The sequence below is a fragment of the Phyllobates terribilis genome, unplaced genomic scaffold (assembly GCF_046119375.1).
Source record: "Phyllobates terribilis strain yellow unplaced genomic scaffold, ASM4611937v1 Scaffold_11__3_contigs__length_659146591, whole genome shotgun sequence".
Classification (NCBI taxonomy): domain Eukaryota; kingdom Metazoa; phylum Chordata; class Amphibia; order Anura; family Dendrobatidae; genus Phyllobates; species Phyllobates terribilis.
Window position 1 is genome coordinate 606,045,710 of NW_027362771.1, and position 15,062 is coordinate 606,060,771.

The 15,062-nt window shown below is 44.3% G+C and overlaps 1 non-coding gene across 1 annotated transcript; it reads right to left on the reverse strand.

Moving 5' to 3' along the window:
- Positions 1-12,904: 12,904 nt before the first annotated feature.
- On the reverse strand, positions 12,905-12,986 carry TRNAL-UAG (transfer RNA leucine (anticodon UAG)). The gene has a single exon. It is a non-coding gene; the product is annotated as a tRNA-Leu (tRNA).
- Between the last annotated feature and the right edge of the window lie 2,076 nt (positions 12,987-15,062).

Genomic DNA, 15,062 nt, shown 5'->3' on the forward strand with positions numbered 1-15,062 from the left:
CACTAGCAGGTGTTTCCACTTCCCAATGAACTGACGACCTGCCAATCACACTGGCTGTTGCGGGTAAAGAGGTGGCAGGTCTGCGTCCAAAAACATGTGTGACTGCTGTCCCCCCAGTCACAGAGGATGAAGAGGCTGTGGATGCACAAGATGGGGCAGACGGTGATTGGCCCAGCCGGCTAGGCCGCATTGTAGCACAGTGAGCTTCCCACTGCAACTTATGCTTCATATCCATGTGACGGTACATGCATGAAGTACTCAAACTATTGATTTTTTGGCCTCTACTTAGCTTTTGCTGACAAATATTACAGATAACACGAGTTATCGATCGATTGATCGATCTGAATAAATCCCCAGGCTATACAAGGCTTAGAGCCGATGTGACCTGAAGAGCCACTACGACTTGTGGTCAGAGGCAGAGTTGTGGTTGAGGATGCAGTTGTTGACGTGCTTCCAGTACTCCGTCTCTGTTCAGGAAGGCGCAACCTAACCTCGTCGTCAATAGCATCTGTGATGCCCCGCTGCGCTTGGTATCACAGATCCTAGAAGAGTGCATTGATGGAATTCTCCACAAGAGGCCCCCATAAACATTCACACATCTCCACCTTCCACCTCAGACCAGCAGAGGGAGCCTGTTAGGGATATAAATAGGGATGGTGGAGCTAGGCAGTTCAGTTCCTCTGAAGAGTTCCTGCAGTAGAGAAGCCTAAGAGAGGTCAGTCTGCAGTGGAGCTCAGTCTAGTCTAGAGAACGCAGTTAATAGTTCAGCAGTGGAGCACGAGGCTCCTGCTTGCTAGATTCAGGGAGCCCAGATAGAGCTTAAGGTGTGCCGGTGCCGTAAGATCAGTGAAGCACGGCAAGCTGCCGTTAATGTGTATAGCCTAGTGAGGGCCCGAGTAGGCCGAAGGCGAGTGGCGAGTTAGTACATAAGGGGCAGAGGAGCTTAACCAGCTCACCCTGAAGCATTTACCGGACACAGGATCCGAGCTTACCGGTATCTCTATGACCCAGTAAGGCATAACCGGAATCCCTGGAGAACTACAAGTCCCAGGATCGCTAAGGTGCTGATATGTAACAGAGCCAGGAGACGCTTAGGCCCCGCATACTGGGAGCGTGAACTCCAAGAGAAGGCCTTACCACAAGGTCAGCCAGTGCAGGACAGAGACAAAGTTAGGCCTAGCTTCAGGCAGGTCAGAAACTTCCTACGCAGAGGCAAGAAACAGGAGGCCCTACACCCGCTCATTGGGGAGGATCCTGATATGCACCCTTCACCCTACAGTGCTCCGGGATGTGCCTGAATTTCCACCAGTAAAAGGTACTGAAGTGACTACCGTGTCTGTTCCCGTTCTTGCTCTGACCCAGCTGGGTCTCGCCTGTCCTGCATTCCCCCTGCATACGCTGCCCTGAGACCTAGCTCCACCTGTGGGCAGCTATACCATCGAGCTGCCTTATCACCGGCCTCAGTGGACTGCTGCAGCGCTGGTGCTTGTCACCAGATACCACAGGTGGCGTCATGAACTCTTATAAAATTAACAATTATCCACCCTTTTAAAGAGAAACCCCAGGGTACGGGCCAGGGAGCCGACCACCGCGACATCCCCAAGGCCAGGCAAATGCCCGGGTACCGAGTCATCCCCATCCCCAGGGCTAGTCACATCCTCCTCCACCTCCTCTGCTGACCTCATCGACTGGCTGACTGTGGGTTGACAGTAAGTAGGATCTCCAACCTCGTCATCATCACCCTGTGTGTTATCACACCCGTCGTCCTCAGAGCCAACCTCTTCCTGCCCTGACCGAAAAGTCAATTTGTCGCTCCAATCAGGTATTTGAGTCTCATCATCGTCTTCATCATTCTCTCCACCAACAGGAGTTACAGTTTGGGAACAAGGGTCTACATTATGCTCAGAACCTTCTTCATCTGGTCCTGGATCCAACTTATAAAGATTCTGGGCATCAGATCAGATCATTTCCTCATCTGGATTAACAGAAGCTCTGGAGCAGACCTCCGTTTCCCAGGCTATAGTATGAGTAAACAGCTGTGCAGACCCAACCATCTGTGTTACCCCATACTCAGAAGGGCAGCTGGAGACTTGGGAGCTGTGAGGAAGCAAGTGCGATTGGGGTGACACCTCTGAGGACTGGAGTATTTGTGATGTTGAAATTGAGGTGATGGAGAGCCCACTTGAAGGAGCACTTGATATCCGTAGAAGCACCTGCTGTTTTTGTGCCTCATCTAGAATTTGTAGCGATGGGCGTGTCCGTAAGAATGGGATCGTATCACATTGTCCACGAAAAGAAGTCGACATCTTAGTTTGGCTGGAAGATGGTCTTTCTTCTGCAGATGACACTCCCCCCCCACCGTGGGGGGCCTCGACCCACTGGCGGACAGGCACCAGTATTGGGATAGGGGGGCTGGCCGTCAGGGTCCACCGCCGCTCTGGCACAAACCCGGCGACACAGAGGTGGCATGGGCAGGAACGGACTGGCCGTGTCAGCTTCTCACTTTTTGGATTTTAGAAGGGCATGACATGCCTATATCTGTGTCTCCCCCTCCTTTTACTCCTCCACCTCTTTTCTTTTCGCATGACTATATGTATTTGTCACTTTTCCATGTGTTAGTTGTGTCTTCTGAGCAGTTTGTCAGCTTTTGGACACCTTTGAAGGTGTTTTCTATGTGTTTCTATGTGTTTTTGTTTGCCTGCCATTGGTTTTAACGGTGTTCGAAGGTGTTCGACGAACAGTTCGACGAACAGTTCGGCGAACACACGGGTGTTCGACGAACCGAACCGAACTCGAACACTATGGGGGTGGCTCAACACTAGTCCCAAGGCCCAGTGGGTGCATCAGAACATTTTCATCACCTTTCACAATCACCAATGGGACAAGGCAGGGATGTCCTCTTTCCCCTCTCTTATACATCCTAGTGACGGAGCACCTGCTCTCATCAATTCGCCATAACCCCAATATTAGGTGGATTGAGGTGGGAGGCACCGAGTACAAGTGCTCTCTATTTGCTGATGATGTCCTAGTATATATCACTCAATCACATATATCCATCCATGCTGTCATGGCTGAAATAGATCACTTTGTTACATGGTCAAATTTTAAAATCAATGCAGCGAAATCTGAGGCCCTCGATGTCTCCTTCCCCAAATCCATACAGGTTTCCATCCAGTCCAACTTTCCCTTTGTCTGGCCCTCACAGGGTATCAAATACTTAGGAATTCCTATTCATAGAGACCTCTCCCATCTATGTTATCTTAATTTTGGGTTCTTTATTGAACAACTCCATACAGACCACGGATGGCAAGTTAGAACTGTAAGATTCACTACGTGAACCCCTGGTGTTTTGTGGAAAAGCACATGTACACTGTGTTCCAAATTATTATGCAAAAAGTGTTTAGGAGTGATAAGGGAAGAATTTGTTTGTTTGTCAGTTAAACTCAATGATGGTGATGTGAGTCAGGGCTCTTTATATCACTGTAAGCAATTGCAGACACCTGTGCTAATTAGTTTGGCAGGTGTGTCCAATGAAAGGCAAGACTACTTAAGAAGGCTGTCTCACATTATTAAGCAGCCTACATTTTCTGCCAAAATGGGAAAGAAAAAGGATGTGTCGGCTGCTGAGAAGCAACAAATTGTGGAGTGTTTAGGTCAAGGCATGACTACAATCAACATTGTGCGATGATCAGGATGAAGTGTCTTGGCAATCAAGAAGTATGTAGCTGATTCACAGTACACACGTGTGCGTGCTGATAAGGGCAAATTGAGGACTCTTTCCTACAGGCAATTACGTCAGGTTAAAAGAGCAGTGGCAAAAAAGCCTTGTCATAGCAGCAGACAAGTTTTTGAAGCTGCTGGTGCCTCCAACGTCCCCCAAACAACAAGATGCAGGGTCCTTCAGAGGTTTGCAGCTGTGCATATGCCATCCTATCGACCTACTCTATTTACTTCACACAAGCAGAAACGGCTCCAGTGGGCCAAACATTACATGAAGACTGATTTCAAAACTGTTTTGTTCACGGATGAGTGCCGTGCAGCGCTCGATGGTCCAGATGGATGGAGTGGAGGATGGCTGGTTGATGGACACCCCACGCAAACACGGCTACAGCACCAACAAGGAGGAGGTGGAGTAATGTTTTGGGCTAGAATCATGGGGAGAGAGATTGTCGGCCCCTTTAGGATCCCTGAAGGGGTAAAGATGAACTCCATAATGTATGTGGATTTTCTCAAACAGCACTTCCTGCCATGGTTCAAGAAGAAGAACCGTGTATTCCACAGCAAGATCATTTTTATGCATGATAATGCACCATCTCATGCTGCACATAACACATCTTCATCTCTGGCTGATATGGGCATAAAAGGGGACAAACTTATGGTATGACCCCCATGCTCCCCTGACCTCTACCCCATTCAGAACCTCTGGAGCATCATCAAAAGGAGTGTCTATGATGGCGGGAGGCAGTTCACATCTAAGCAACAGCTCTGGGAGGGTATTCTGTCCTCATGCAAAACAATTGAAGCAGAAACCATCCAAAACCTGACAAATTCAATGGACGAGAGAGTTCAGAAGCTCCTTTCGAACAAGTGGTCCTATGTGAAAATGTAACATCACCTAGAATAAAGTTTTGAGTTGAAAACTGTTTGATTTCAGTTTCTAAAAACCTGCTAATGCTTATAATTTCAAAAATTACCATTTTTTTGGTCTTTATTAAAATGAAAAGGTTGATCGAAAAGTTTGTGGGATCTAAGAGTGTGGCAACCCAGTAGTCATGATTACTTCGAATTCTGACAATATGAGGGTCATGTTGCAGGTAGTGCAGCAAGAAGGCACTTATGTGTCTTGCGCATCTCGGAGCCCCAAAATTATTTTCCGGGCTAGATGCAGCTAAAAATTATTATTAATTTTAAATCTGGTGGAGCTTAGTATAGATGGCCTAATAGGATCAGTACTGCACACTGCTACAAAGCCCAAATTATTTTCCAGCCAAGATACAGATAAACATGATTAGTAATTTTAAATCTGGTGGAGCTTATTATAGATGGCCTAATAGAATCAGTGCTGCACACTGCTACAAAGCCCAAATTATTTTCCAGCCAAGATACAGATAAACATGATTAGTAATTTGAAAGCTTAAAACGGTTGGTGAGGTGATTTTAACCAATCATCAAGCTTTTACTCTCCCCAGGATGACACAGGGGTAGAAAAGTCGTTTCGGATCCATGATTTGTTCATCTTTATGAACGTGAGTCTGTCTACATTATCAGTGGAGAGCCGCGTGCGCTTATCTGTCAGCACACCACCAGCAGCGCTGAACACACGTTCAGACAGAACGCTGGCTGCGGGGCATGACAAGATCTCCAAGGCGTAAGTGGCTAGCTCTGGCCATTTATCCAGATTGGAAGCCCAAAAAGAGCAAGGGTCCAGTGACACAGTCATGGCTTTAATGTTTACTTGGAGATACTCCTGTACCATCGTCTCTAGGCGTTGACTATGTGTCAGACTTCTTGTCTCCTGTGGCCTTGCAAAGGTTGGGCTAAAAAAGTGGTGAAATGATTCCGCAAAATTGATGTTACCAGCAGATACTGTGGTTCTGTTATGGTTTGAGTACTGAAAACTTGACGGTCCCACGGTTGGCAAGTTGGAACAGTGAGATTCACTACGTGCACCACTGGTGTTTTGTGGAAAAGCACAAGTAAGATTCTGCAACAGTCTCTGCTGATACTCCTGCATGCGTGCATCCCTTTCTATGGCAGGAATAATTTCTGCAAATTTACTTTTGTACCGGGGATCTAACAGTGTGGCAACCCAGTAGTCAGGATTATTTCTAATTCTCACAATTCGAGGGTCATGTTGCAGGTAGTGCAGCAAGACGGCACTCATGTGTGTTGCGCATCCAGGAGCACCAAGTCCCTGTTGTGTTGGTGGTGAGGTAACAATCATGCTTCCTTTCTCAGTCCTCTCCCCCCAACCTTGCACAACAGAAATGTGATCAAGGTCTCCCTCATCTGATGAGTCTTCCATCAGTTCGTCGTCCACTTCTTCCTGGGCTCCTGCACCTTACTCACTAGTTTGGCTGCTACCATTCGCCCTGGTAAAACCATCTCCCCCACCCTCACATGCCTGCCGCCTTGGTGCTGCCGACCGTCTGGACCTTGCAGATGTTAGCCCTTCCGCATACAACTCCTCCTCCTCTACTTCCTCCACCTCCTCTTGTGCCACCACCTGACTCCGAATTCTGTTTAACATGTGCTCCAGCATGTAAATCACCGGAATAGTCATGCTGATAATGGCATCGTCAGCACTAAACATCTTCGTCGCCATTTCAAAACTGTGCAGAAGGGTGCATAGGTCCCTGATCTGAGACCACTACTCCAGCGTGATTTGCCCCACCTCTGGATCTCGTTGGCCCAGGCTATACGTCAGAACGTATTGCACCAGGGCTTGTCGGTGCTGCCCCAGCTGCTGCAGCATATGCAGAGTTGAATTCCACCGGGTAGGCACATCACATTTTAGCCGGTGAAGTGGCAGGCCCAATGACTTCTGTAGAGATGTAAGTCGCTGAGCTGCGGGATGCGAACGGCGGAAGTGAGCACACAGCGACCGTGCCCTCTGCAGAAGGCCATCTAGTCTGGGATATTGGGCTAAAAATTGCTGGACAACCAGGTTTAACACGTGAGCCATACAAGGCACGTGTGTGACATTGCCCCGGCGAAGGGCCGCACCCAGGTTTGCAGCATTGTCGCACACGGCCTTCCCTGGTTTCAGGTCCAGTGGAGACAACCATTCATGAAATTGGTTCTCCAGAGCTGACCACAACTCCTCAGCTGTGTGACTCACATTTCCCAGACATTTCAAAGTAAAAACCGCCTGATGACGTTGAGCCCTACTGCCAGCATAGTAACGAGGTGTGCAGGATCCCTTCTGCGCAGTTAGAAAGCTTGTGGCATGACTAGACAGGCTTTGGGTGCAGGTGGAAGACCGAGGGGAGGTTGAGGAGGCAGAAGCAGTGGAGGAACTTTGACATAAAGAGGATTGACGCACAACTCGTGGGGACGGCAAGACTTGGACAGCAGCCCCTTGTCCTGCTGTCACCATAGTTACCCAGTGCACAGTCAACGACATGTAACGCCCCTGTCCATGCCTACTCGTCCAAGTGTCTGTGGTGAAATGCACCCTGTCACACACAGAGTTTCTCAAAGAAGCGGTGATGTTGTGTGCGACATGATGGTGGAGCGCAGGCACACCTTTCTTTGAGAAGAAGTGCCAACTGGGCATCTGGTACTGGGGCACTGCGACGGACATAAGGTCTCGAAAATCCTCTGTGTCCACCAGGCGGAAAGGCAGCATTTCTGCAGCCAAGAACTTGCAGATGGTGAAATTCAACCTCTTAGCTTTCTCATGGCTAGGAGGAAATGGTCTTTTACTTGTCCACATCTGAGGGACCGAGGGCTGGCTATTGTGCTTAGACGGGGTTGATAAGGGTGTCCCCGGCAAACTGCCGGTCTGTGAGGAAGATGCAGGCGGACATGTTAGGTTGCCTTGATCCAAAGGTGGTGCTATCGATGTCGGACAGCGCTCAACACCAGCTGGTGTTGCCACCTCCAAAGAAAATGATGACCTGCCAATCACGCTGGCTGTTGCGGGTAAAGAGGTGTCAGGTCTGCGCCCCAAAACAGGTGTGACTGCTGTCCCCCCAGTCACAGAGGATGAAGAGGCCGCGGATGCACAAGATATGGCAGACGGTGGTTGGCCCGGCCGGCTAGGCTGCATTGTAGCACACTGAGCTTCCCACTGCAATTTATGCTTCCTGTCCATGTGCCGGTTCATGCATGAAGTACTCAAACTATGTATTTTTTTCTCCTCTACTTAGCTTTTGCTGACAAATGTTACAGATACCACGAGTTGGGTCATCTTTATCGATCTGAAAAAATGCCCAGGCTATGCAAGGCTTAGCACCCATGCGACCTGAAGAGCCACCATGACTTGTGGTGAGAGGCAGAGTTGTGTTTGAGGATGCAGTTGTTGACGTGCTTCCAGTACTATGTCTCTGTCCAGGAAGGCGCAACCTTGTCGTCACTAGCATCTTCCTCCACCTCCTCTGCTGACCTCATCTCTTGGCTGACTGTGGGTTGACAGTAAGTGGGATCTCCAACCTCATCATCATCACCCTGTGCGTTATCACACCCGTCGTCCTCAGAGCCAACCTGTTCCTGCCCTGACAAAAAACTAAAGTTGTCGCTCCAATCAGGTATTTCAGTCTCATCATCGTCTTCCTCATTGTCTCCACCAACAGGAGTTACAGTTTGGGAATGAGGGTCTACATTATGGTCAGAACCTTCTGCGTCTGGTCCTGGATCCGACTCATAAAGATTCTGGGCATCAGTGCAGATCATTTCTTCATCTGGATTCACAGAAGCGCTGGAGTCGACCTCTGATTCCCAGGCTATAGTATGAGTAAACAGCTCTGCAGACTCAACCATCTGTTCTACCTCATACTCAGACGGGCAGCAAGGTGTCAACCCAATCGCACTTGTGAGGAAGCAAGTGCGATTGGGTTGACACCTTTGAGGACTGGAGTATTTGTGATGTTGAAGTTGATGTGGAGGAGAGCCCACTTAAAGGAGCACTTGATATCCGTTGAAGCACCTGCTGTTTTTGTGCCTCATCTGGAATTTGTAGCGATTGGCGTGGCCGTAAGAAAGGGATCTTATCACATTGTCCGCTAAAAGAAGTAGACATTTTAGTTTGGCTGGAAGATGGTCTTTCTTCTGCAGATGTTACTGTTGCTTTAACACCTACCCCACGAACACAACCCTTTTTTACCCTTCCCAACACGCCTATTCCCCTTTCCACCAGCAGCAGGCCTTTTTCCACTCATTTTGGTGGTTAACTAATTCACAACTCTGGAGTTGTTTGCACAAAAAAACAATGGATGGGAACCGAGCAGAGCTGAGTGGCCAAACTGTGGTATAAGGCCAAAACTATTGGCTGGTTTAGATGCAGAAAAAAATTATATTCAATTTGCAACCTGATGGAGGTCAGTATAGATGGACTAATAGAACAAGTCCCACACACAGCTAGAAGCCCAAATATTTTTTCAGAGGTAGATGCAGAAAAAAAATAAATTCAGTTTGCAACCTGATGGAGGTCAGTATAGATGGACTAATAGAGAAAGTCCCACACACTGCTAGAAGGCCAAATATTTTTTCAGAGCTAGATGCAGACAAAAAATTATTTTGAATTTGCAACCTGATGGAGGTCAGTATAGATGGACTAATAGAACAAGTCCCACACACAGCTAGAAGCCCAAATATTTTTTCAGAGGTAGATGCAGAAAAAAATATATTCAGTTTGCAACCTGATGGAGGTCAGTATAGATGGACTAATAGAGAAAGTCCCACACACTGCTAGATGGCCAAATATTTTTTCAGAGGTAGATGCAGAAAAAAATTATATTCAGTTTGCAACCTGATGGAGGTCTATATAGATGGACTAATAGAGAAAGTCCCACACACTGCTAGAAGGCCAAATATTTTTTCAGAGCTAGATGCAGACAAAAAATTATTTTGAATTTGCAACCTGATGGAGGTCAGTATAGATGGACTAATAGAGAAAGTCCCACACACTGCTAGAAGGCCAAATATTTTTTCAGAGGTAGATGCAGAAAAATATTATATTCAGTTTGCAACCTGATGGAGGTCTGTATAGATGGACTAATAGAGAAAGTCCCACACACTGCTAGAAGCCCAAATATTTTTTCAGAGGTAGATGCAGAAAAAAAATATTTTTAATTTGCAACCTGATGTAGGTTAGTATAGATGGACTAATAGAACAAGTCCCACACACAGCTAGAAGCCCAAATATTTTTTCAGAGGTAGATGCAGATAAAAGTTATTTTTAATTTGCAACCTGATGGAGGTCAGTATAGATGGACTAATAGACCAAGTCCCACACACTGCTAGAAGGCCAAATAATTTTTCAGAGCTAGATGCAGAAAAAAATTATATTCAATTTGCAACCTGATGGAGGTCAGTATAGATGGAATAATAGAATGATGCTATGCCCAAAAGATTTTACTTCACTAGGTGCAGTAAAAAAATTGGTATTCTATACACAGTTGGTATATCTTGCAACACAGATAGGCTACTCCACTGACTAACACACTCTGCAATAGGCCAAAAAGGATTAGCTTTGCTAGATTCAGCCAAATGCTGGGAAAAAAACTTGCACAGCACTGGCACAGACCTGCCTGTCAAAAACTGATAGGAACTGATGTAACCTAGTCCTGAAAAGGACTGCAATTACAATTAGTCTTTACTCCCACACTCTATCTATTTAAGAGCACAGACCTGCCTGATAAAAGTCGTAGGAAATGCTGTAACCTAGTCCTTAAAAGGACTGCAATCACAACTATTCCCTACTCCCAAGCTATCTGTAGATTTGTGCGAAAATTGGCTTGAAATTAACAAGGTATAGCGCACACAGCAACAGCAGTGCCGTCTAACACGCAGCTGCAGCAGTGAGAAAATGGTGGCGACGGGGAAAATGGCTTGGTCTTATAGGGCAAGGACATGTGACATACACTGCCAATGACACATGCCCTTGCTTGTGTGAAAAAAAGCACTTCGCTCCGTGTGTGCGCTGCTGATAGGCTGACAGATTGCACCTCCCCACAGTAAGTGCGGGAAAGAGAAAAAAAAATGGAGATCTTCATTATTCCTGCAGAGATTCATCCCCTGCCCCTCCCCCCACCCCGCTGTACATTCAAACTGCGTATTAACATTAATTTTCATCATTACTGAGAAAAAATCCAGTTATGATTTTGGTGCACGAACAGTTATCGAACATAACCTCTAACAGCCGAATTTTTCTCAAATCGTTCGTGTTCGCCGAACGGCTCGAACACCGCCCAAAACAGCTCGAATTTGAGATTGGTGAACAATTCGAGTCGAACAACGCTCAACTCTATTAGAGAGCACAGAAGCCAAATAGGAATTTAAAAGTTCAGTCTTCTCAACATCATTATTGACCACTTTACCCTTTTCATCCTTTAAAAGTCCTATAGCATCTTTGGCTTTTCTTTAACTTTTGACTTACTTTCAAAATCCTTTCTTATTGCTTTTGGTCTCTCTTGCAAGCCTCACTTCATTACTGGCTTTAGCTCTTCTAACGCTAGCCCAGCTTTCCCTGCAGACAGCATTATATTCTTCTTTAGATATGAACCATTCTTTCCATCTGATATTCATTTCTTTGTTCCTTTTTTAGCAAGCTTTTAAGTTCAGTATTCAGCCATCCTGGTCTCCATAAATGCTTTCCATTCTTCCTTATTTTTGAGATTGTTACTGATTGTGCAGTGAGAATTTAAATTAGCAAAATCTCCCATCCTTCCTGGACATTTCTTTCCTTTAGAACATCCTTCCTTTCCTTCCTTTTTACTGAGTCCATTAAAAACTGCCTTTCTACAGTCCAATCTTAAAATCTCAGTTTTCTCAGGTTTTCCTCCTTTTGTAGTTCAAAATTATAGGATACCATTATCGCTGCCTCCTAAGTTCTCAATCCCCTTTACTTCCTCAACCATTTCCTAATTTTTGGTAAAAATTAGATCCAAATAAATAATGGCAGCTGTGGGATTTGAACCCTCAACTCCAGAGAGACTTGAACCTAAATACAACACCTTAGACCACTCGGCCACACTACCTCTTACAGATATTTAAACTTATTTATATCAGAAGTTTGCTATGATGTAAGTGGCAGAAAATATTTTATATCCAATAAGACAAAAATACAAATGTTATTATGCATGAGCAACATAGTTATCATGGATTTGTTAGTACATTGACTTTGGGGCACCATTTTCCAAAACATTTGACTTGTATCCAGATATTTAACTAATCTTTCCTCTGTTGGCTCATCCGCTAATTTTTAGATATCACTGAATTAGGTGGTATAGATTACTTGCTATGATCTCCCATATACAGGACACTCAAACATGAAGGATTCCTACACCCCTGCCTGTGCGTAACAGATAATCAGAAGCAGCAAGGAAGACATTATACAGCAGTGCAGAGCAATGTAGCTATGAGTTCATCACTAGGATGACTTACTGGAAAGCAGCAGAAGCAGCATGGCTCTGTTTATGTTTGCTAAACACTCTGCTCATCCTGTATTGATAACCCTAAAAAGGCAGCAGGGATATGAGCTAGCAGTTAGACTTCTTTTGACCAAGATTGATTTTGGCAAATTTTGAGAATGGTTGATCATTGATTGAACTGACATGGATGTAACATAGATGGTAAATTATGTAATTAATTCTGATGCCTAAAGCCAACATGACTATTCATAATCCTATAGCATCTTTGGCTTTTCTTTAACTTTTGACTTACTTCCAAAATCCTTTCTTATTGATTTTGGTCTCTCTTGCAAGCCTCAATTCATTACTGGCTTTAGCTCTTCTAACGCTAGCCCAGCTTTCCCTGCAGACAGCATTATATTCTTCTTTAGATATGAACCCTTCTTTCCATTTGTTACTCATTTCTTTGTTCCTTTTTAGCAAGCTTTTAAGTTCAGTATTCAGCCATCCTGGTCTCCATAAATGCTTTCCATTCTTCCTTCTTTTCGGGATTGTTAATGATTGTGCAGTGAGAATTAAATTTAGCAAAATCTCCCATCCTTCCTGGACATTTCTTTCCTTTAGAAGATCCTACCTTTCCTTCCTTTTTACTGAGTCAATTAAAAACTTCCTTTCTACAGTCCAATCATATAATCACAGTTTTTGAATATTTTCCTCCTTTTGTAGTTCAAAATTAAAGGATAGCATGATCGCTGCCTCCTAAGTTCTCAATCCCCTTTATTCCTCAACCGTTTCCTAATTTTTGGTAAAAATTAGATCCAAATAAATAAGGGCAGTGGTGGGACTTGAACCCATGCCTCCAGAGAGACTGGAGCCTAAATCCAGCACCTTAGACCGCTCGGCCACACTACCTCTTACAGATGTTTAAAATTATTTATATCAGAAGTTTGCTTTTGATGTAAGTGGCAGAAAATATTTTATATCCAATAAGACAAAAAGACAAATGTTATTATGCAACAGCATTGTAATTATCAGGGAATTGTTTGTACATTGACTCTGGGGCACTATTTTACAAAACATATGACTTGTATCCAGATATTTACCTAATCTTTCCTATGTTGGCTCATGCGCTAATTTTTAGATATCACTGAATTAGGTGGTATAGATAACTTGCTATGATCTCCCATGTACAGGACACTCAAACATGAAGGATTCCTACACCCCTGCCTGTACGTAACAGATAATCAGAAGCAGCAGCAAGGAAGACATTATACAGCATTGTAGAGCAATGTAGCTATGAGTTCATCACTAGGGTGACTTACTGGAAAGCAGCAAAGCAGCATGGCTCTGTTTATGTTTGCTAATCACTCTGCTCATCTTGTATTGATAATCCTAAAAAGGCAACAGGGATATGAGCTAGCATTTAGACTTCTTTTGACCAAGATTGATTTTGGCAAATTTTGAGAATGGTTGATCGTTGATTGAACTGACATGGATGTAACATAGATGGTAAATTATGTAATTCTGATGCCTAAAGCCAACATGACTATCCATATGCCGTATTCATACGTATGACTTGCTCACATGTTCCTTTTCTTCTACAGCACAGTGAAGACCACTTGATGTTACATTTGCTTTCTTAGAGAACACAGAAGCAAAACAGGAATTTAAAAGTTCAGTCTTCTCAACATCATTATTGACCACTTTACCCTTTTCATCCTTTAAAAATCCTATAGCATCTTTGGCTTTTCTTTAACTTTTGACTTACTTCCAAAATCCTTTCTTATTGCTTTTGGTCTCTCTTGCAAGCCTCACTTCATTACTGGCTTTAGCTCTTCTAACGCTAGCCCAGCTTTCCCTGCAGACAGCATTATATTCTTCTTTAGATATGAACCCTTCTTTCCATTTGATACTCATTTCTTTGTTCCTTTTTAGCAAGCTTTTAAGTTCAGTATTCAGCCATCCTGGTCTCCATAAATGCTTTCCATTCTTCCTTCTTTTCGGGATGGTTACTGATTGTGCAGTGAGAATTAAATTTAGCAAAATCTCCCATCCTTCCTGGACATTTCTTTCCTTTAGAACATCCTACCTTTCCTTCCTTTTTACTGAGTCCATTAAAAACTTCCTTTCTACAGTCCAATCTTATAGTCTCAGTTTTCGCATATTTTCCTCCTTTTGTAGTTCAAAATTATAGGATAGCATGATCGCTGTCTCCTAAGTTCTCAATCCCCTTTATTCCTCAACCGTTTCCTAATTTTTGGTAAAAATTAGATCCAAATAAATAATAGCAGCGGTGGGATTTGAACCCACGCCTCCAGAAAGACTGGAGCTTAAATCCAGCACCTTAGACAGCTCAGCCACGCTACCTCTTACATATGTTTAAAGTTATTTATATCAAAAATATTTTATATCCAATAAGACAAAAAGACAAATGTTATTATGCAACAGCAACGTAATTATCAGGGAATTGTTTGTACATTGACTCTGGGGCACCATTTTACAAAACATATAACTTGTATCCAGATATTTAACTAATCTTTCCTCTGTTGGCTCATCCGCTAATTTTTAAATATCACTGAATTAGGTGGTATAGATTATTTGCTATGATCTCCCATATACAGGACACTCAAACATGAAGGATTCCTACACCCCTGCCTGTACGTAACAGATAATCAGAAGCAGCAGCAAGGAAGACATTATACAGCAGTGCAGAGCAGTGTAGCTATGAATCCATCACTAGGTTGACTTACTGGAAAGCAGCAGAAGCAGCATGGCTCTGTTTATGTTTGCTAATCACTCTGCTCATCCTGTATTGATAACGCTAAAAAGGCAGCAGGGATATGAGCTAGCAGTTAGACTTCTTTTGACCAAGATTGATTTTGGCAAATTTTGAGAATGGTTGATTATTGATTGAACTGACATGGATGCAACATAGATGGTAAATGATGTAATTAATTCTGATGCCTAATGACAACATGACCACTCTTA